Source organism: Ochotona princeps, chromosome 3 (assembly GCF_030435755.1).
Source record: "Ochotona princeps isolate mOchPri1 chromosome 3, mOchPri1.hap1, whole genome shotgun sequence".
Lineage (NCBI taxonomy): Eukaryota > Metazoa > Chordata > Mammalia > Lagomorpha > Ochotonidae > Ochotona > Ochotona princeps.
In genome coordinates this window covers 50142095-50164513 of record NC_080834.1, presented here as the reverse complement: position 1 = coordinate 50164513, position 22419 = coordinate 50142095, and the positions used below count along the sequence as shown (strand labels likewise).

General features: G+C 37.1%; 1 protein-coding gene across 3 annotated transcripts in view; it reads right to left on the bottom strand.

Moving 5' to 3' along the window:
• The window catches only part of NRIP1 (nuclear receptor interacting protein 1), a 92383-nt gene that overhangs the window by 8827 nt on the left and 61137 nt on the right, over positions 1–22419 (bottom strand). The window lies entirely within an intron of this gene.

Genomic DNA, 22419 nt, shown 5'->3' with positions numbered 1-22419 from the left:
GGAGAGAAGAAGAGACAAAGATCTTCCATCCACTGGTTCACTCCCCAGATGATCTCCATGGGAACTAGGTAATCCAAAGCTGGCAGCCAGCAGCCTCATGCCTGCTCCAGGTCTCTCAGTGTTACAGGTATCCAAGCCCCTGAGCTAGTCTCTGCTGCCTTCCCAGACCTTAAGCGGAACTGGACTGGAAATGAAGCAGCTGGGACACGAACCAGCACTCTTGTGAGATGCCAGTGCCAAGAGGTGGAGGATTAGCCTGTATGCCACCCTGCTAGCTCCTCAAGTTTATTTTAAAGGGAACAGCTATATTATTTTGCAAAAAGGCTTCAATTCTGCATTTAACTACTTATCCAACTCTGATAATTTATTTCCTGTCCTAACAAATACTTAATGACAGAGATTAATAATCATCATTTCTGTTTTAACACAGTAATACAAGCACATTACATTTGTTAACATCAAGAACACATAACATACAACAATTTTAATTCTTGGGTCAGAGACTTGTGCTAATTAGAATTAGTCAAGAGCAATACAACGTGACTCAACATTGTAATACATAAAATTGAATGAACAAACTGGGACTAAGAAGAACTTTCCTTAAGATTCTGAACTATTATTATTATAATTTTTAAAAACTATTTGAAAAGACAGAGTTACAGAGAGAAAGAGAGAGACAGTAAGCAAGGTGAGCCTGTACCTTCAGGTTTCTAGAATATTCCTGATATAATTTTTTTTTCTACCCATGCCTTTACTTGTGACTTTGTTAAACAGGAAGTACAAATAATTTAAAAAGCTAAATGTTTTTGAAAAATCCTTTGGGATTATTTTAAGTTTTCTAAAAGAAAAATTTAACTGAAGGAAAAATGAGCAAGTACTTCCAAGATCAAGACAATTATTTTTCATCAGTTACTCCAAAGAAGTCCTTTACAAAGTACCCGTTACAAGAAGCAGCAGCAAGAGCTTCTACTGAAACCTGCTGTCTGAGACAGGCCTCTCCTGTCAAGCCTGTGTCTCCCTGGGGGGGCCCTGCTTCAGGTGACACACCTACCACCTCCACCCTATCAGAAAGCGAGGTGCTTAGACAAGCAGGGGTTCAATTAGCCCCTATCATTGAAAACACTTTAAGGAGTACAGAGAACCAACTTTCTTTAAATAACTTTCTTTCCCACCTTTAAACAACTAAAGGAGGAGAATATTTAAACAGCCCACCCGCTTTCACTAAGTCTTGCCTTCTCACAAATTTGAAAACTAAGCAAGGAAAGGAGGCATGATATCTCGATATAACATACCTCATTGAGACCTATAAACATTACTGCAAATTTTAAAAGTACCTGATGTACAGATTTCTGAAGGTTAAAAATGTCATTTCAAATTATTCTGCATTAGGCCTAATATTTTTGAAAAAAAAAAAAAAAGACTAGCACATTATTTTCAAAGCATTCAAAAACAGTTCTCCTGCCTGCTTTTACCAACATATTTCTGAAGAATGCTTCCAGGCTGATACTTGAGTACATTCAGTTACAAATACCTCAGTGTCAGCACACATTAAAGATTAGGTTTCTTTAGGGATTTTCGAACAATGTATTTAAAAACTGGAACAAATTATAAAACACTGTAATGTGTTGGCTTGATTTCATTAGAGATTTTGTAGCCGTCTATTTGAAAGTGCTCAATATCTTCTTCAAAGAATTTACTTGCATATACTTACTTCATGATATGTGAGTCCAAAGAACAGATTTCCTCCTGAAATTGATTATGAGTGAGGAAAGGAACCAAAGAGAGTAAAATATTGCAGGGAAAGAGGAAAAGCTGGAGTTAAAAAAAAAAAAAAGAAAGAAAGAACAAATGAAGACTTCATAAACTCCGCCAATCACATAAGGTTTTAGAAGCAAAAACTTAGTTTGGTCGGTTCTTAAATACTGGATCCATACATGGGACAAGGAAGTAAGGATTTCTTATTAATATTAAATAATCTACATATGTGTAGGTGAAAAAGTCTACTAAAGACTATTTTTTTAAAAAATTCATTGAGGGCCCAGTGTGATAGCCTAGAGCTTAAAGTCTTTGCCCTGAACGTGCCAGGATCCCATCTGGGCACCGGCTCTAATCCCAGCAGCCCTGCTTCCCATCCAATTTTCTGCTGTGGCCTGGGACAGCAGTCAAGGATGGCCCAAAGCCTGGGGACCCTGCACCAGCTTGGGAGACCCTGAAGAAGCTCCTGGCTTCTGGCTTCAAATTGGCTCAGCTCCAGCCATTTGTGGTCACTTGGGGAGTGAATCATTGGAGGGAAGATCTTCCTTTCTGTCTCTCCTCCTCGCTGTATATCTGTCATTCCAATAAAAATAAATAAATGTTTAAAAATATGTATCCTCAAAATTCATTGAATAATGTTTCAACCTGATTGCTATTTTTAGAGTGATTCTATAAAATTTTAGGAGAATAATTTAAAAAGGTGTAAGATGTAATACCAAGATACAACTAAATCAAAATTTGCTCTTTATAATTTTAAAGAGCTCATGTTAATCCTCAGCCTGTCAAGAAAAGTCATTAAAAACACATCTGGACCTAAAAGATAGACCAGATTCTTTAAATGGCGTAAAATTGATTTGAAGTTTTCCTTGAGTGGGGAAGAGAGGATGAGGACGAGCTCTCACCTACTGGCTTGCTCCCTAAATCCTAAGGCCAAAGCTGAGAGCTGAGAACACGGGCCACAAGAGCCCAGGTGGTGCCTCCTGGAATCTGCACGGCAGCAGGCTGGAGTCTGCAGCCAGGGCCAGGAACCCAACCTGGCTGCAGGACAGGAGGTGGGCCTCTCAGCAGGTGTCCTAACCACTGCACCAACCCCACCAGACTGTATCTTTCCAGGAATTTTCAAAGTCCCCTGTACTTGCCTAAATGATTCAATGATTTCCAGTTGCTTATATGACCTAATTCAAATTGTGTTACTTTCAAAAACTTCAAGAGCTTATAATGAGGTTGAAAATACGTAGTCATCTTGGTTCCACTCAGGGAATTATTTTTCTATCATCTACTTCCTTCCAATCTCCCTTATCACACAACTATCTTAGTATATTACCATTTAAAGAACAGTTTCACATAATTAGGGTAGCATAACATTATAGAAGATCTAAGAACATGGCCTATACATCCTCTAACACAGGGTTAGATATTCTTTTTACAAAACATCAAATGATGGATACTAAATGATCAAATACATTCTACTGTGTAACTAACTAGGATGAAGACAGCATATTCCATTTTGTTCTTAGACACATTATTGTTTAACTCTATTTTTTACTTGTTGATTGTTCAGCTGAGAAAACCCACCTAGGATGCCGTCATCTAAAGGCAGCAGAGACGAGGCCTCTGCGTCATCACCACTCATGCCTAGAGTGCTAATCGTCTCTCGTGTTTACTTTTATTTTCTGATTTACACAGAAGGATCATCCTTCTCTTTGATGTTCTTGACGGAGAATAAAAACTATTAAGTTCCCAATTGTGTTTAATTAAGTTAAAATGTCTACAATTTTTTTTGCATTCTTGAAATATGATCCAGTTTAATTGGATATGCGGTAAGGAACCTGAAGATGGCATACTAGTAATGATATATTTTACTACCATATCATTCTACTACTCCTTCAAGGTCTTTTCATTATTTTTGTATTATTATTTTAGTTACTTTTAAAGCACAGCTTGGAATAAATTATGAATTAATTTGTTAGATAATAAAATGGCAAAAAATGCTTAAACACAGGAAAAACAAAATCATGAAAATAAAAAAGTGATTAAACATGTATGAAATAATGTGATATGTGTTTAAATTATGTCTATGAAACACTTGACTTTCAATTGTTTCCATGAAATCCTGTCCAATTTCGTCTGCATTATCAAGTAAAACCAACTTGAGTGCTACCTTTAAAGGAAATTCTGCAGTGTTCCTTGAATGAGCACTTGGATTGGTAGCTGCAGTTCCTAAAAAATGTAAATAGTTCAAGAACGCTTGTTTCCCTCTAAGATTAGATCCTAAACGTAAGTTTCAAAAGCTGAACAGGAAACAAAAATTTAGGTACGATTTACCAACAGGGTGTAAAATCAAACAGTTATCCAAAGGAAGGTAACTTTCTAAATCAAGGGTCACTGAAAAAGTAGAACACATACAACTCGATATTTAATGTACAATTAGAGAATGCAGCTAACATTGTAGGTGGAAATCTTGAAACTTTACTAAAAGCAAAAACTATAGTGAATCCTCTTGTATAATCTAAAAGAAAGCTAAATGTCTATCACTATTGCTTCAAATGTAGTTTTGTAAAACCTTACTTGTTACCTTTGTCAAATCTAATATTTAAAAAGTTCTATTATTGTTGTTTGAATGATTTGTGATTACTTTAAAATAAATAATATATGAGTGAAATGGTCATTTTCCCATTCAACTACTGTGTATAGCTGTTGTCTGTATTCCTACTAAATTAGGGTTTTTGGGGTTTTGACTTGGTAAACTTACTCAGTGAAGGAGTGAGCCTTTTTCCCATAATATAACTCTAAAATGTTATCTCAGAAACTAAAAATGAAGATAGAAAGGGAGGAGAGAGGAAGTTGCAAAGTAGCTGGAGCAGAAGGGGATGTCATTATGTGCTTAGACCTGTTCCTATAAATCACACTAAATGTCAGAAATAATTAAAAATTCTTAAAACTAGGGAAAAAAAAGTATTAAACATTTGATTGTCAGAATTTTCTAGGATAGTAAGAATAGTAAGGATATAGTGAAACAGCAACTTGAAAATTTCACTAAAATAAACTCAAATTTCTTGCAGAAATGTATTATAATTGGAATACAATCCTTCAAGGAATTTGAATTTCAAGACACTAACTTTTTCGGTAATATAACAGTTATCATCAGTGGGTGGCTGTACAAGTTACTGGGTGCACCTTGCCCCTTAATATGAATTTATTTCAAAGCATTCTGCTGAACGGAGGATCTCAACATTTGTGATTACAACCTAAGCGTTTCTTCGCCATGTCTCCAGGGTCCTCACACGAGGTGTGTGAACACACCGCAGAGGTGGAAAACAGGGAAGAGGCTGAGTGCCGCTGCAGCAAGGAAGGCAGCCGCCCAGGCTGTTCTCTACAACCCAAGGGACCCAACAGATTGTTGCCCAAGGCCAAATCTGCTCCTCACTTCCAGGTCCATCAGCTTTAACTGGCTTGTCAGCTGCTTCCTTCCGAGTAAAACACTGTCACTCACACTCTCGAGGCTCATCAGGGGACTCTGCTGCTTGTCCAACTCAAGCATACAGTACAAGGACATAGGTATCTGAGGGCCTCTTCAACTCAAACACTGTATTTCTGTGATACTGAGTAATTTGTCAAATTTTAGTAGATAAAAGTGACAAGCAGTTTAAGCAAAAAGATGATGTTCTGTCATAAAGTTGTGTAAATAGCACTGACTAATATGCGTTAGTCTTTTGCTGTGAGTTCTAATAGAAGGAAGCGGTTTTGAAATAGCCATATACCTTATCCACCAAATACTTCCAAAAGTTATTTATCTTCACTATTTGTTTCGTAGTAGAGCAGCAGAAATGAAAAGATGTTTATTTAAAAGCTAAATATGAACTTGTATTGAAACTGGAACTTCTGCTTATCTTAACATGGTTACATACTGAATAAACGTAAGAACACGGGAAGGATTTAAGATCTTCAACAATGTACGAGAATGCAACAATGTGTAAAATAACTGTCCTAGACACACAAACACCCCTGGTAATGGATAAATCAAAATAAAAGACTTCTGAGGCTTGTGTATGTGAGTCAGACACAATAATCCTACTATTCATTTATTGTTAATAAAATTCTAACTACACTTTTTAAAAATACAGAACTAATTATATGACAAGATAAGGCAATATTCAATTGTGTTAATATTTATTCAATGTTTTCTACAATATTTTCTCTTAAAAAACCACAACATAATCACTAACACATTATTTTGATAGCATGTAAATATAAAACAACATTTAAGCGTAAAAGTAACAAAAGGTAGAGCTTCTCCTAACCTCTGAATAGCAAACTAACTACTAACTGGTGATATCATTTTTCAGAAGCATAACGTTTTTCAATTTCTACCAAAGAAATATAATGGAAAATGGATCTTGTACTCCTAAAATCGTCTGAGTGTCTATAGTATATAAATAGGGACACCCCTTTAGATGGGAGCATAAATCCTACTACACTACACTCAACTATGGTTTCCCCATACCTAAAATAGATTTGACATACAGACACAAGCACAAGGTCAAGGTCACAGATCAGCAAGAAAGATTACCAACACAACTGATCTAACAGCTGGCATTTAATCAAAGTTCCTAGGATTTTTAGTGCACGTAGCAGACACTCTCCATTTACTCACAGGGTGCCCTCTGTTTTACACAATGTTCTTCACATTGGAAAACAATTACTTCATATATTTTTTGCTACATAGGATATTCTGGTAAAAATCTTATCATTGGATCACAGTGAAAGGGCACATATCCGTTACAACTGAGAATTTCCATGTATATGCATGCATGATTGCACATTTATTTTTGCATGTTTGTTATAGCTGACATCTTCCACATAAAAAGTTTGAAATTACTTTACAGTTCCCTGAAGGACCATGCTCCCCAAAACTTAAGATTTTAATTTCACTTGAAGCTGAAATTCAATATCCATTCTGTAATATTCTCAGGTTACTTCTCCTCCAAATAAACAGATTTCACTGTTAAGTACTGGTTCAAACAGAGAAATTCTATAATGTATAGACAGTCTTCTGTGACAATTTCCAAAACATCACATGAGAAGAAACTGAAGAATACAATTATAAAACAAAACTACACCTATTTCAGTTTGCCCAACAAAAACCTGAATTTATCTTACATTATGTTTACAAAACATAATTACATGATGGAAGTTTGAACAGAAAAATTCAGATCAAGAGCTCATTTTTTTTTAAAGAATGCTTACCTTTGTTCAGGCAAATTTATACTGTAAGAGCTTACTTTGCTAATCTAATATCACTTGCTACGGTTTATATGCTTGGCAAATTGCTCACAGTATATGATATAGCACCTAAATGTTCTCCATTATTAGATTGTTGTTTTGCAAAATTATCTTTGATGGGGAGGGTTAAATCAAAATACCAGGACTGTCATGCCTAAGTTTTTAACTAAAGCTTCTAGTTTTTTAATACCAAAACAAAGTAAAAAGAAAACAAACATTATCAATTATAAAATTTTTTTACTAAGGTTTATCAAAATTACTACTGATTGATGCTAAAGTTCCAGTACATCTGACTTTGATCACAAAATCTACTTGACAAATTCTTTTGAAAAGAAATAGAATCCATTACTAAATATACTAATATAATCTTTAGAGAAATCCCTTATCAATTAATGAATATTTTCTGCTTAATTTGCTACCTGTGGGGGAAAAAAAAAAAACAAAAAATGATGACTGGCTGTGAGGGACCAGGAACTTTGATGTTCCAGAAGTAGTAAACACTGCAAGAGACACAGTCCTGCGGGTACTGGCCCATAATGCAGACATCTGGACAGCAGGTTTGAGCCAGTCTTTGGAATACACATATTCCCATAAACACAATCCAGACACAGATATGGTTATGAGATATGCAAAGGGACGTTGTCAACCAGCCTGAAAGGGTCCCACTACTTTGGATTAATGAACACAAAATATAAATAGCATATGAACATTTTATGTCTTTAAATATTAGCAGATAATGCAAGAATGTCCTTCAACTAGAAAGATGAAACCACTAAGTTTAATTTTCACTCCAGATATGGCTGTGCACACTTTCCCCTAATGTCTTGCTCATCTCTGCACATAACCATGTGCTTTAAGTGATGGTCCCTTTCTTGCTATCCAAGACCTGGTTTTGCCAAAGCCCAGATCTGAGGTTTAGTCCGTTTATGCATCAGGAATAGACCACACATGGTCCTTGCTAAAGCACCATTCCAAGGCAGCCTTCTCAGGAAGCAACAGTTATGGGTTGGTGACTGATTTTTATTTCTGTAACTTCAGAACCCTCAGATTTTTTAATCATCTCACTAACAGAAATATATTTTGATTTGCTAATTCTGGGCTCCTACAAGAGTGTATACTCCTTACGGTGAGAATTCTGTCTAATCCTTACAGTCCAGCAACTGGTGAGGGTAGCATGCCAGTAGAACATATGAGAAGTCAACCTCTTAGATGCTCCGTCTGTAAAATGCAGCTGGGCTGTCATAATTTAAGGTACCATAAAATTTCAAGTGAAAACTGCAATTTTTTTTTTATTATACTGGGAAGTGTTCCCAATTCTGTTTTCTTTTTTTTTTAAGATTTTATTATTATTGGAAAGCCAGATATACAGAGAGGAGGAGAGACAGAGAGGAAGATCTTCCATCCGATGTTTCACTCCCCAAGTGAGCCGCAACGGGCCGATGCGCGCTGATCCGAAGCCAGGAACCAGGAACCTCTTCCGGGTCTCCCACGTGGGTGCAGGGTCCCAAAGCTTTGGGCCGTCCTCCACTGCTTTCCCAGGCCGCAAGCAGAGAGCTGGATGGGAAGTGGAGCTGCCGGGATTAGAACTGGCGCCCATATGGAATCCCAGGGCTTTCAAGGCGAGGACTTTAGCCGCTAGGCCACGCCGCCGGGCCCAAACTGCAATATTTTTATAATGTTTGCTTTACAACTTAAGAAATCATTGCCCCTGAATATAAAGTATATATAAAGTTACAGAAAGAATAAAAAAGCAGTCTATTCCACAAAACAAGTTTTTGATAGTCTGTAAAATACCTACTAGATTTTATGGAAAACATGATATGTAAATATTTAAATATTTATCTATTTTCAAAATGTGTTAAAGTTTCTGTGAAATTATCTTTATCTTAACATTTAGCTACAAAGATTTGATCATGCTCATTTAGTTGCCTTCAATTACTATATCCCCAGTCAAGGTTAGTAAATTCTGGTTTGCAAACATAACAAGCATTATAGCGCAATGAGGTAAGCTGCCTAAGATGCTGGCGTCCCATTTGAGCATCAGTTCAATATCAACCTGCTCTTCTTCCAATCCAGTCCCTCATTAGTGTGCTGGGGAGGGCAGCAGAAGATAATCCAACTGACTGAGCCCCTGCCAACCACACAGGAGAAACCAAATGGAGTTTCTGGCAAATGGCTTTGGCCTAGACCAGCTTCAGCCACTGTGGTAACTTGCGGGGCGGGTTGGGGGGGTTGTTGATAACCAAGATGGAAGATCTCTTTCTCTGTCTCTCTTTCAAGTAAATAAATTTTTAAATGAATATGTATTCAAACATACTAGCAGTACCATGTTTTTTAAATCAAATTTCCCTTCAAATTTTCTCCTCTCCAAAGAAGAGTAATTAAAACTTATCTAAACTAAAACATACTTAAAACATCTTGGATGGAGATTTTAAGAAATGAAGTTTCACGAGGAAAGATTGCTTAAAACCAGGCAAATCAAACTCATTCTAAAAAATAGTTACTAAAGAAACAAGGAAATTAAGTCTTTTTGAACTAAATGCATTTTTTTCCATGAATTGTTTCCACAATTGAGAAAGTGTTTCTCTGTGCCCATTTTAAAAATTCTTCAAGTAGATACTTATGAACTGCCAAATCACTTGTGTTATAAGGATTCTGTGAAATTGGTCAAAGCTATTCTTACAAAGATCATTTTCATTTGAAGCTATATTTGTTGAAGAACATCAAATATGAACTTTCACCGAGTTTGGCTAAATAAAAACAGTATCTTAGAAAATATGGTTCGATTAAAACATGTAAGAGCAACCTGGCTAACTTTGAAAGACTAAATCTGGAAAAAAAAAAAAAGGTCAATTCAACAACAAAAATTACTATTGAAGTTGGGCTTTGTTCAGTATCAACAATATGCCATTACTGAGCCTTCTGTACTTTGTAATAGAGTTGCCATTAGTATAAATATAAGATCAAGGAAAAATCATTGCTTTGACCCATATCGAAGAGCTAAATCTCAAGTCTACTTGTGCTTCATATCAAGGTGTTAAACCTTGATCATGTTTCTTGTTCTGAGGATATTAACAAGTTGTAGGAGTTCAAAAAAGATCCAACTTTGTCCTAGATGGATAAGGCTGTGAAAACCCAGCTTTCTAAAGTGTAAAGTAAGACACTTTTCAACACATATGAAAACAAAGTAAATTGTGCTTCAAAAGATAAATACATATAGGAGGCTATTCATTATGAAGTACCAAATTTCCTTATCAACCACTACAAATTGATTTTTGGGGGAAGGCTGATGTTATCCACTAAAACTAATGACTTCTTTTCAAAGTTAAACAGAGAAACATCCTGTCTTCCATTATTCTATACACATCGATTTTTTTTTAAGATTTATTTATTTTTTATTACAGCCAGATATACAGAGAGGAGAAGAGACAGAGAGGAAGATCCTCCGTCCGATGATTCACTCCCCAAGTGAGCCGCAACGGGCCGATGCACGCCAATCCAATGCCGGGAACCTGGAACCTCTTCCGGGTCTCCCACGCGGGAGCAGTGTCCCAATGCATTGGGCCGTCCTCAACTGCTTTCCCAGGGCACAAGCAGGGAGCTGGATGGGAAGTGGAGCTGCTGGGACTAGCACCGGCGCCCATATGGGATTCCGGGGCGTTCAAAGCGAGGACCCCAGCCGCTAGGCCATGCCGCCGGGCCCTACACATCGATTTTTGAAAATTAAATAATACTGGAAGAACAGCTAGTTTCTATAAGCCAAAACCTGTTTTCTCTGGTGACTGTACTATCAGCTATCAATTTCTTAACATTGTGGCTTATAAAATGATTCGCCATATATGACAGAATCAGATAATTTAAAAATTACAACAAGAGTTGAAGGATCAACTGCTTAGCCCATCATCCGTGTGTTTAATCCTTTTATAGCCTTCCTACATGCTATTGTTTATTTCTGACAACCTCCAGTTACCGTGGGCTATCTATTGAAGTGATATCTTGCTTAACTCTATGGGTCTGGGCTCAATTTCTGGCTTTTTCATTTGGCAGCTGTTGAACTTCGGGCAAGCTTTATCATTCACAAATGTGTAAAAAACTAACAATACTTCACAGAAACATTATGAATAATAAACATGATAATGTTTAGTTTAGCCACATAACAGGTAAGTAAGATTATCCTTTATTTTGAGAATTTTTCTGTATGTACAGAACTTTTTCCTTTTAGTAGGGTATAGTTTATCTCTTTTCAGTCTGATCACTGGTTCTTCTAGGGTTAAAGAACTTGTTAATTCTTCACTTGTCTTTAAATCAGAGATGCAATTATCTTCCACTGACTGGCTCTTTCCTGTTGTGGAGATCCAGGTACAAAAGCTAAAATCCATTGCTGATAGGAGTCTAACAAAAGCACATCAATGTTTCTGGGATTTATTCTTTCATGGATGCTGAAAAGCTATGATTTTCTTTTATTTTTAGAAATTCTTCACTGATCAAGCTAGAATATGAAATCTTGTTAGGAGATGGCATTTGGCCTAGTTGAGAAGATGCCAATTAGGACAGACATTTCCCATACTGGGATGAGTAACAGCTACAGCACATGCCCAGCTTCCTGCTGGTGCAGACCCTAAGAGGCAGTGGCAATAGATCAAGCAGTTGGGTCCCTTCTATTCATTTGGGATACCTGGATTCAATTCTTGCTCAATCCAGTTCGATGCTCCTGTTATGAATGTCTGTGGATTAAACCAGCATGTAACAGCACATGTTCTTCTCTCACCACCCCTTTTAAAAATGTAAACATGCTTATTTTTATTTTTTTTTGAAAAGCAGAGACAGATATTCGGAGAAATGATTCACTTCCCACATGTCTACAACAGCTGGGTTGGTCCAGACTGAAGCGTAGAACTCAATCTGGGTTTTCCATGTGGGGGGCAGGGACTAAACTATGGCAGCCATTACCAGCTACCTCCTAGACTGCACATCAGCAGGAGGCCGGAAGAGGAAGTAGGGAGGACACTCCAAGACAGGCACTCTCATATGAAATGCAGGTATTCCAAGAGGTGTCTGAACCTACACATCACTCACTCCACTCTCCTGGAAAACACTGTTTCTCTCACTGTCTGCTCTGCCTCCCAAATAATTTTTGAAGCCTCTCTTCTGGTTGGAAAAATAGAAGAAAAAGAAGGGTCTTTCTGCAAGAAAAACCCTAAAAAGAGAGGAGAGGAGAGGAGAGGAGAGGAGAGGAGAGGAGAGGAGAGGAGAGGAGAGGAGAGGAGAGGAGAGGAGAGGAGAGGAGAGGAGAGGAGAGGAGAGGAGAGGAGAGGAGAGGAGAGGAGAGGAGAGGAGAGGAGAGGAGAGGAGAGGAGAGGAGAGGAGAGGAGAGGAGAGGAGAGGAGAGGAGAGGAGAGGAGAGGAGAGGAGAGGAGAGGAGAGGAGAGGAGAGAAAAGAAAAGAAAAGAAAAGAAAAGAAAAGAAAAAAAAGAAACGAAACGAAACGAAACGAAACAAGAATTTTGCAGAGCTGAAGACCAAGTGCCTGAGAAGGGAGCTTGCCAAAGTGATGCTTGCAAAGGTAGGGATGAAACTTTCCTAAGATTAAGGATTATCATAAGGAACACATGCAGTTACACCTAATATAACTTGAATGGAAAGGATGGCAAAGAACCCAGTAACTTCTTCATCAGGAAGGAGGCATCAATGGCATGAGTTCCAGAATTCAAAAAGTGTTGCAGCTTTTTTGCCTTCACTGTATCTCCAACAGCACTTTTGTTAAGCTCAGTAAACTCTAGTGAATATGCTAAAGACTGCAGATCCACAAATTATATGGAAATACTGCAATCTAACTAATGTATATGTGTGGCTATTACAAAATCTGAAAGACGTGAATGCCTAATATCCTGCATGGCATCATTTGCAAGAAGGATATGATTCAGAAGTCCTGGATAACTATTCCTTTTCCTTCAAGGAAGCAAATAACTTCCTGTGATCCTTCAAATTAACCAAAGGGATGTGTAAAGAACGGGGCCATCAGAAGGTGTGATCAGGTCAGGGACTCCATGATGTAGGATAAAGAAAATGTCCACCCATTCTGTAGAAGGTGGTGACAACAGAAAGGGTCAGGCCAGCAGTTGTTTTGTTTGTTTGTTTGTTTTGCTAAATCTTTTTCTTTTCTAAAGGCTCTCTTCCTTACTGCAAACATCAGGAGAATGGATTAATATTTGGAACCCCCAACCAAACTGGATCAGTTATCTCCTTTCTTGAAATCTGGAATTCAGAGACAGACAAAAAAACTTCATTTTTGGATAAGGTCATATTTCACAGTTTAGTATACAAAAGACAGTATGCCAAGAGGAAAGAATGTAGTGCCACACATACAGAGAAGCCAGCCCACAAGAAGGCACAACAGATAAGACAGGAGATGGCAAGGAGCTGCCTGAGAGCTTTTCCATTTCTAGGAGTACACAGCATTCCTCCCTTTGTGTTCCTCGAGAACCTGCTGCTCATCTATTAGGTCCCCCAGTACTTGAACCTCATCGAGGGAGCTTCCTTTCCGTGGAATCTTATCATTCCAAAGACACCACAGCAACAATGTGTAAGACACACTGCACTTTTAATCCACAATCTTTAAACTCATGGTAGTCTACAAATACCAACACTGCTCGCTCCTTGTCCCACCCCCTTAATATATTTACCTCATGTATGGTTCAAGAGCACCATGTTTCACTAGTTTTTAAGTGGAAAAAGCTAACGACCCCAAAGAGGTAAATAAGAATGTCCAGGGTCATATGTAAAGTTTATAGCAGTAGAGCTGATAATAATATCTCAGATTTCTTATTCCAGGGGTCTGCACTAACCAGCTGCCTCCCTTGATGGAACTAAAGTATGTCAATTACCCAAACTGTGTAGGAAACACTGACCAAAACAGGGGTTAATTGGACATTGGTTGTTTTAATTCCATAATCAGCTCTTTCCCTGAGCTACCCTGGGATGGATAACATATCTTCCGCAGGAATGGGAAGGAGGCCAGCACAGGCCATCTGGATGAGCATGTCCTTACGTCACGTTATCCCTGCAGCTGTGTGAAACTTACTGCTGTTGAAGAACGTTACACTTTAAACTGCCTTTTATCATTTTCCCCTCGCTGTTCAATTTATAATTAGGTAAGTCTTTATTTTCATATTAGTAAGGCAGCTTCAGTGGCTCTGAAGTTATTGAATACATATGAACATAAACATTCTGTGTGTGTAGCTAGGGGTGGAGCTTGAGAATTTTGGCATTAAAATTTTTTACATACAAAAAGGACAATTCTTTCAAGATTATGAAAAAAATATGATGCACTATTCTTTTCACATAGAAACTATTGTTCCTCCTATCAGCAAAAAGAAGCTATGAAAGAAAATACAGTCAAACTAGCTCATTGTCATCTTCTCTCACTCTGCAATTTGCTAAAGTCACACAAAATCTGGATAATTAAATCGAAGAATATTTTCTAAAATCTCAGAATCAGATGCATTACAATCACAATTCTAGTAGCACCCGCCTTAGAATAGCTCCAGACCACATGTGCGCTTTGCATGTAATTTTTTATCTTCTTTCATCCTTATTCTGATACCTTACTTTTTATTTCCATTTTTTTAAATTCAAATTTTACTTTTAAAAGATTTGTTTTATGTTTTTGATAGGCAGAATTAGAGAAGACAGAGTAAAAGAGTTACAAAAAGACAGGAGGAAAGACCTTCCATCCACTGGTTCACTTCCCAAAGAGCCACAACAGCCAGGGGAGGGTCAGACTGAAGTCAGGAGCCATGAGCGTCCTACAGATCTATCACGCGGTGCAGGGGCCCAAGTACTGGTGCCATCTGGGCTGCTTTTCCAGTTGTATTAGCAGGGAGCTAGTTCGGAAGTGCAACAGTAAGGGCCTGCACCAACATCACATGGCATTCTGGGTGGTAGCGTAATCCATTAATCACAAGACCAGCCCCCTTTTTTTTCCATTCAGAACTACAAGATTCCTAATATTGACATGAATGCTGTACCCCACATTTTAAAAGAAGAAAACAGGGATGGGCTAGGGTACAGGTTACTTCTTTAGCAATGTAAGAGCAGGTACTAATACCACTTTCGAGTTGGTCAAACACTACATGATTAGCCTTGAGCAAGGTCAACCAAACCCTTGTAAAGAATGAGTCAAGCTTGGAAGGAATGTCTTTACCCAACAGATGATCAAGATGCTGTACATTTTAATTAGAAGGTAAGAAGCCAAACCATAGAGCAATGGCAATAATCAGACAAGAGGTGGTAAAATCTTAACATACTGATTTTAAAGCTATATGAGTGGATGGAGAAAATAAATTGCCAGTGTAAAATGTAGCAGAAAGCATGCGGTGATTGGTTATATTGAAGTTGGATAACAAATACCAGATTGCTGTTTCTGAGAGGGCCGGATGGCACAATATTAAATAAAGGGATCATGATTCAGCTAACTTCTACTAACCCCAGCAAAATATTCCCATTTTGTAATGGGAAATGGGCATGGCATTTAACAATAAGCAGGCATCAAACAGTACCTTCAGTCAAAACTCATTAGTGAAACTGCATGGTCATCCAGGATCAGGCCGAGCCAGCTAGAACAAGGCATTTTATGAGCATCTGCCTTTTTTTTTTTTTTTAACTGCTCTGAACTACTGGGTTTCTACATCTCAGATTCAGACTTGGATTGCTCCTGGTCCTAGATTACAAATGTGACACAAAACACCTCTACAACTGTCAAAATGAAAGTGTCAAAAATAACAATTACATCATGATGGAATAATTGAGAAAAAGAGAAGATTTCATTGCTGTAGTTTCCCAACTACTTCTCAGTTCTTTCCCACATACCATGAAAAAACAGTTATTAAAAAACCTGGGCAGGTACAACAAAGGAAAGATTAAATCTGGCTGGATGGACCAACTCCAATTCAGAACTCTGCAACTGAGCGTGGCTAAGCCAAGAAAAACGTGATTATGTCTTCTCTCTTGGGGCCTGACTTTGCTCATTTAAAAGCATATGGCTCAAATCCTTTTCAAGATTTCATTGCATTTCTGTGGGGTTAGGTTATTTCACCCCTTTAAAGTTTTCTTGATGATATTCTTAGTATACCTAAATCTAAACATTCTACTTTCCTTTCTCAGCTTCATCTTCCAGAATATCAATTCTTTGGGGATTTAAGTATAAACTCCCTCTCTAGATGAGATATAATTTCTTATTTTCCTTCTTTCCCAATAAGGGAGAACTTTAAAAGTATCATTTCATTTTCTGTAGTTGAGTTTTAGAGATTAATACCATGCACCAAAGGCAAAACATTAGAGTGATACCATGTTTTCAAAAAGTGAATGAGGGGTCCAGCACAGTGGCCGAGCAGCTAAAGTCCTCCCGTTAAAGCTGCCGGGATCCCACATGGGCATCGGTTCCAATCCCAGAGGCCCTGCTTCTCATCCAGCTCCCTGCTTGTATCCTGGGAAAGCAGTCAAGGACAGCTGAAAGCCTTGGGACCCTGCACTCCCATGGGAGACCCAGAAGAAGCTCCTGGTTTCAGATTGGCTCAACTCCAGCCACTGTGTCCGCTTGGTGAGTGAAGGATTGGACAGATGAGCTTCCTCTTTGTCTTTCCTCCTCTATGTATATCTGACTTTGCAATAAAAATAAATAAATCTTTTTTAAAAAGTAAATGAATTAAACAAATTAGTCTCCAACAGGAAAGAATATGTAAGGAAAAACCATTTTCTTTCTGCATGACATTTGCAGAGCCTACGCATGTGACAAAGATATGCTACATTTTCCCTACTTTAAATGGAGAGAGGTAACTGAAATGTCCATTTACATCTGAGATGGCAAGAAACTGCATCCAAGATTACAAAGTCCCTTTTCCTTCCAAAATTGTTTCCCCTTTCTCTTGTTTCCTCTGTTCTGAATATCCAGTAGAACCTAGTAGAACCTAACGGAACTCAGTCTACTTCTGAAATAAGCCACTAAGACAAGGATATCAGTTCAGCAATGCAAACCTAATTTTGGAGTGAGTCTGATTAAAATAGTTGATAGGTTCCAACATTGCACTTACCTAAGAGGAAATGATTCAAACTTTCAAAACAAAAGTTACTATTTGCCAAAACAGCTTCAACTATAAATCGGTGTTACTGCAAGGTGTCACACCCCTCTCACCAAACACATACACTGTAGCAATATTTTCAGGGGGTGGGGTGGGGAGCACTCCTTCTATATGCTAAGAACATACGCAGGGTACTAAAATGAGTCCCTACATTTTTAAATATTTTTATTTTCAAATATATTTTTAATATAATTATTATGAAACAGAAGTAGCTAGAATATGTACTCAGAATAAAGGTTCAGTGGAGTTGCTGGGACACAAAATAGCACCAATATGAGATGCCAGTGTATGAAGGTGGAAGATTTGCCTGTTGGGCCACCGTGTTGGCCCCAAAAACATGGTTTTTAGGAAAAGCAGTACTGGGGCTTATTCACTTGTTATGAAATATCAGATAAATCTGCCTGCACCTCTATTTAATTTGTGTAAAACCAACTTATCTAGTTGGCAAATTAAAAGATTAAAAAAAAAGTATAAACATCATGCAACAAGAGGTCTTCATGAAATGCTGATTCATTTTTTCCCTTGTTGATACTGACCACCAGGTATGAGTCATGATCCATGTAATTGTTTTAGTATGATTTTCTTCTACTTAGCATCTTTCCTGTCCCAAATCAAACAGTATCGTGGGAACTAAAGTATGTTTTATTACTTGATGTAAACATGCTTGATTTTCTATTTAATAATATCATATATGAAGTATTTGGAATTTCTAACTTCACAGAAACCAAAATGTAAAGTACAGCCATATGTGACACACATATTTATGATCACTTGGTACTTTTATAATAAGATACTGGTTAGTTCTCACAAGTCTACTGATTCCTCTCTCCTTTAGGTTATGAATATAAGAATTAAAAATAAATTGTTAGTGAACTGGCATAGTGGTCAGTGGTTAAAAAGCTGCTTTCTCCCTCTGATGGTGGCATACCATATGGAGCAGTTTGAGACCCAGCTAATCCACTTTCGATCCAGCACTCTGATACTATGCCTGGGAAAGTATCAGAACATTACCCACATCCGTGGGCCCCTGAACCCACATGAGACCAAGATATTCTTGACAACCAGTGTTGGCAGGCCATTTGGGGAGTGAACAAGCAGACAAAAGACCCCTCTCTGTAACTCTTTCAAATAAACAAATAACTTTTTAAAAAATCTTTTAAAAAGACTTCAAAAAAAACCTTGCCAGACTTTAATCCTGCTCATTGAGTTTCCTTGAATACTACCTGATATTTCATTTTAATCTAACTTGAAGAAATAAAACTGTTTACTGAAAATTGTCAGCCTTGTTAAGTGAATAGGCAAGAATAAATGCTGATTTCAGTAAAGAAATGACTTTTTTAGAATTCTAAATGGTCTGTTTCTTATAGTGAAAAACATTAACAAGTGTGAATATTGAATAGCAGAGATAATGAAACTAAAGTTCCCAAGCCTGAAATCAGGCAATTGTGACTTTGAATCTTAGATCAGATACACTGAACTTTTCCTGCACCCTGAGGCAGGTAATAACTTTTTAACAGGGCTACCAAAAGAAAAAAAAAAAAGAAGATTTAATTAAATAAAACATTCAAAGGACTTATATTACATCTGGCATCCTCTAAATACTCCTAAGTGAAATATTTCTAAAGCAAATAATTTATTTTCTTGTCCAAAGTAAAAAAAAAAAAAGAAACAATTTAAGAAACAACTATTCTATATTAACATGTCTTGAATTTTTTCATTACTATACAAAATATAGAAGCCCCTCCTTATCCACAGAAGGCATGTCCCTAGACACTCAGTGGATGCCAAAACCATGAATCATAAGTGATTCCTGTATGTAATTTCTCCCATATATACACATCTATGCTAAACTTTAGTTTTTATAAATTAGGAACAGTAAGAGAGTAACAACTTCTTGTAAGTTTTACCAAGGACAACATTAAGATTTATTTTAGTTTCCTAATTAAGTACAGACTTTGACCTTTTCACTTAAAGAAAGCAGTTTACAACTTCTGAAATTGCTAGCACTGCTGTTTTGCTCTTTGGGTGCAAAATTAAGTAAAATAAGAGTTACCTGAATACTGGAAAATTATCTGTTAACTGGGATTGCTACAGAGTAATAACCAGACAGCACAGCCTGGCTACAACGGAGTGGGGATAACCCAAGCTGCAGGAAGGACAGAACAGGAGCACACAAGGTAGTATGGAATTTAGAATGTTGCATACTTAATGAGTGGATTGTTTATTTCTCGTATCTTCCATTTATTATTTTTGGAGCACAGCTGAAACACAACACTGTACCATTGTGTAGTAGTATAAATAGCAATAAAAACCATATTAATATTATTCTAATTTCATGCAAATTAAATGGCAGTTCTATAACTAGTGTCTGAGCCAAATAAAAACTTTAATTTGCATATATATGTAAGCATACATACATACACAATTCATAAAAACGCAATGAGATAAACAAATTCAAATATATACCACAAAGAGCTGAACTTTGGCCTACAGTCTGCCACTGAATATCAGTGTTAACCTTGGCAACATTGGTTAAATACTCAATCTCAGACTCTTAATTAAAATAGGGAGAACAAGTCCTAATGCAGAATAGTTGGAAGATCAAAGGTTGGACTACATGACAAAGTTTGTTAAATTTGGAATGGAAGTGTCCTACAAAATTTATGTTTAGTCCTGTATGATTCATAATGTCAACAGCTTCCAACAAATCATCAAATCATAACTGGAAACCCAAAGTTTTAAGAAATGTTGGAGCTTTGTCAAAAGCCCTCCAAGAAGACTGAATAAGAAAGCTATGGTTTATATACTCCATGGAATACTACTCAGCTATTAAAAAAAACAAAATGCAGTTCTTTGTGGCCAAATGGGCTCAACTGGAAACCATTATGCTAAGGGAAATGAGCCAATCACAAAAGGTTAGATACCACGTTTGCCTTAATTGAAGATGACATGATGTCAATATGAAAAACAGTATATGTAAAATGTAATACTATAATGAAAATAGACATGAGACAGCTGAGTGGTAGCCTATGGCCATTTTAAGGTGTATAGAACCCGGTCATGTATAAACCAAAGTTGAAGTGTCGGCGAAGGAGTCACAGTATGTGGTAAAGAACTTGCATTTTTTTTTAACATGTTGGTTGCTCAATACTATGTCAATTAATTCCATGACACTGTAAATTGTTACTGACATCATGTCGGGGCTTTAAATTGATAGGGATGGTGCTCTGCCGGCTCTGCCTTCAGACCAGAGTTGGTCTCCCCAACAAGCCATTGAATTTGGCTAGGCAATGAGATGCTGGACTCTATGCTTGGTATATGCTTGCAATGAAAGAATCTCAACTGATTTTGAACTGTGGTAATGCAGCAAGGTGGAGGAATCCACCATGGGGGGAGGATTTGGGGAGGGGTGGGGGGAGTCCCAGTCCCTATAAAACTGTGTCACATAATGCAATGTAATTAATAATTTAAAAAAAGCCCTCCAAACCTCTAAAGCTATAAATGATTTTGAAATTATTACTAGTTCTATGAATTATAGCATTCTGGGGTAATGGCAGAGATTTAATTTTGTATAAATTTTAATATTCCACAAATGTGGAGAAAAGAGTGATACACATAAACCTAGACCAAAACCTACACCCACAATTAAAGAACTTCAAACTCCAAGTTAGACACAATGGTTTTATACAACTACCTGACAATTGTTTTGATAACTGATTTAGTTGTATATGTGTGTCATTTTAGTAATTTCCTTATTGGCTCCCATCCAAAACATTCTCAAAATTTTATCCAATGTTCTTTGTCCAAGATAAATCTCACTGTTAAAAATGCATAATGGTTTCCCAGTACATTTAGAATAAAGCTGAATTCCTCTCTAGATTATAGAAGGTTGAGCATTAACTGGCTCAGTGACTCTGACTAACCTTACTTCCTGTCATATCGATTTTGCTCACTATACTCTAGTGTGCAGATGCCCAACAGAAATAGGAGAGCCATGAATATAATTTTTAAGCTTTTCAGCACACTGTCATACTTCTTAAGGTCTTAAAAATACATAAAATGAATTTGGCTTATTTTATGTAACCCAACTTATCCAAAATAGCAAGGTATTAACATGAAATCAGTATGAAATTCTTACAGATGTTTTATACCTCCAATTCACATATTTTTTACATGTGGTTTTCACATATTTTCACATGTGGTTCCTGGCTACTATAATGGACAGCGCAGCACTAGCTACAAAGAATTCCTTCAGTTCTAGAACTTCCCTGCCGTTAGGCCTCTGTGTGTTTTCTCCTCTTTCTGACAATATCCTCTGCCTCCTCCCATGCCTGCTCCCTAGCCTTCTTCCTCAACTCAGCTTAAATGTCACTTTCCAAGAGCAACTTCCCCCAGTCGTTTTAAGATAAAGTCTACCCGGCCCTCACATTTACTCCTTTGTAGAACACAGAGGAGGTCATAGGTATTGAGCCACATGTTACATTCTTTCATTTTTTTGCTTGCTCTCTTTACTTTTTTATGCTTGTTTACAACTTGTCTTCTAGTAACACACTGGAGTCACTGCTCCATGGACAAGAAATACTTTTATACTGTTCACCACGGGCATATCTGAAATACTGAATTCTTGCTGAAAACACACACACTCATATATATTCTTAGCTTCATTTGGAACATCTTAATTATTTAAAAGAGGTCTTCAAAATATTGATGATAATGTGCACTAAACAAAACTATACATTACATGTTTTGAAACAAAATGAACTTTTAATTTCTGCATGAACTTTCTGAAGTAGCCTCATATTTCTACAATACTAGGAAACGACTGGCATTATATCTTTACATACAGAAAAAAATACATGTACATTTGTTTAAATCGTCATGTAAGCTAAATAAACAAGTTTATAAGTTGTAACTGAAATAATACTTAATTTCAAGTAACAAGCATACGTCATCTAAAATTACAAATGCTATCTATAAAAAGTAAAACTTTAATCAGACCACCTCAGTTTCCTAAAGATCCTCCAAAAAAAAAAAAAATCTGCCAACAAATATCTACAATTAAAGGGAGGCACAAAATGTATGAAAACTGTGAGGGACCTTGGAGAGAAGATTACCTTATCTGGTGTAGCTTATTATTTTCCAAACAATTTAATATGTTTCAAAAAGAGAAGCACAATTTTTTTCCAGACATTTTCACAGAGGCTGAGACCAAGGTGAGTTAAGCTGCTACCTGAACACCACTGTC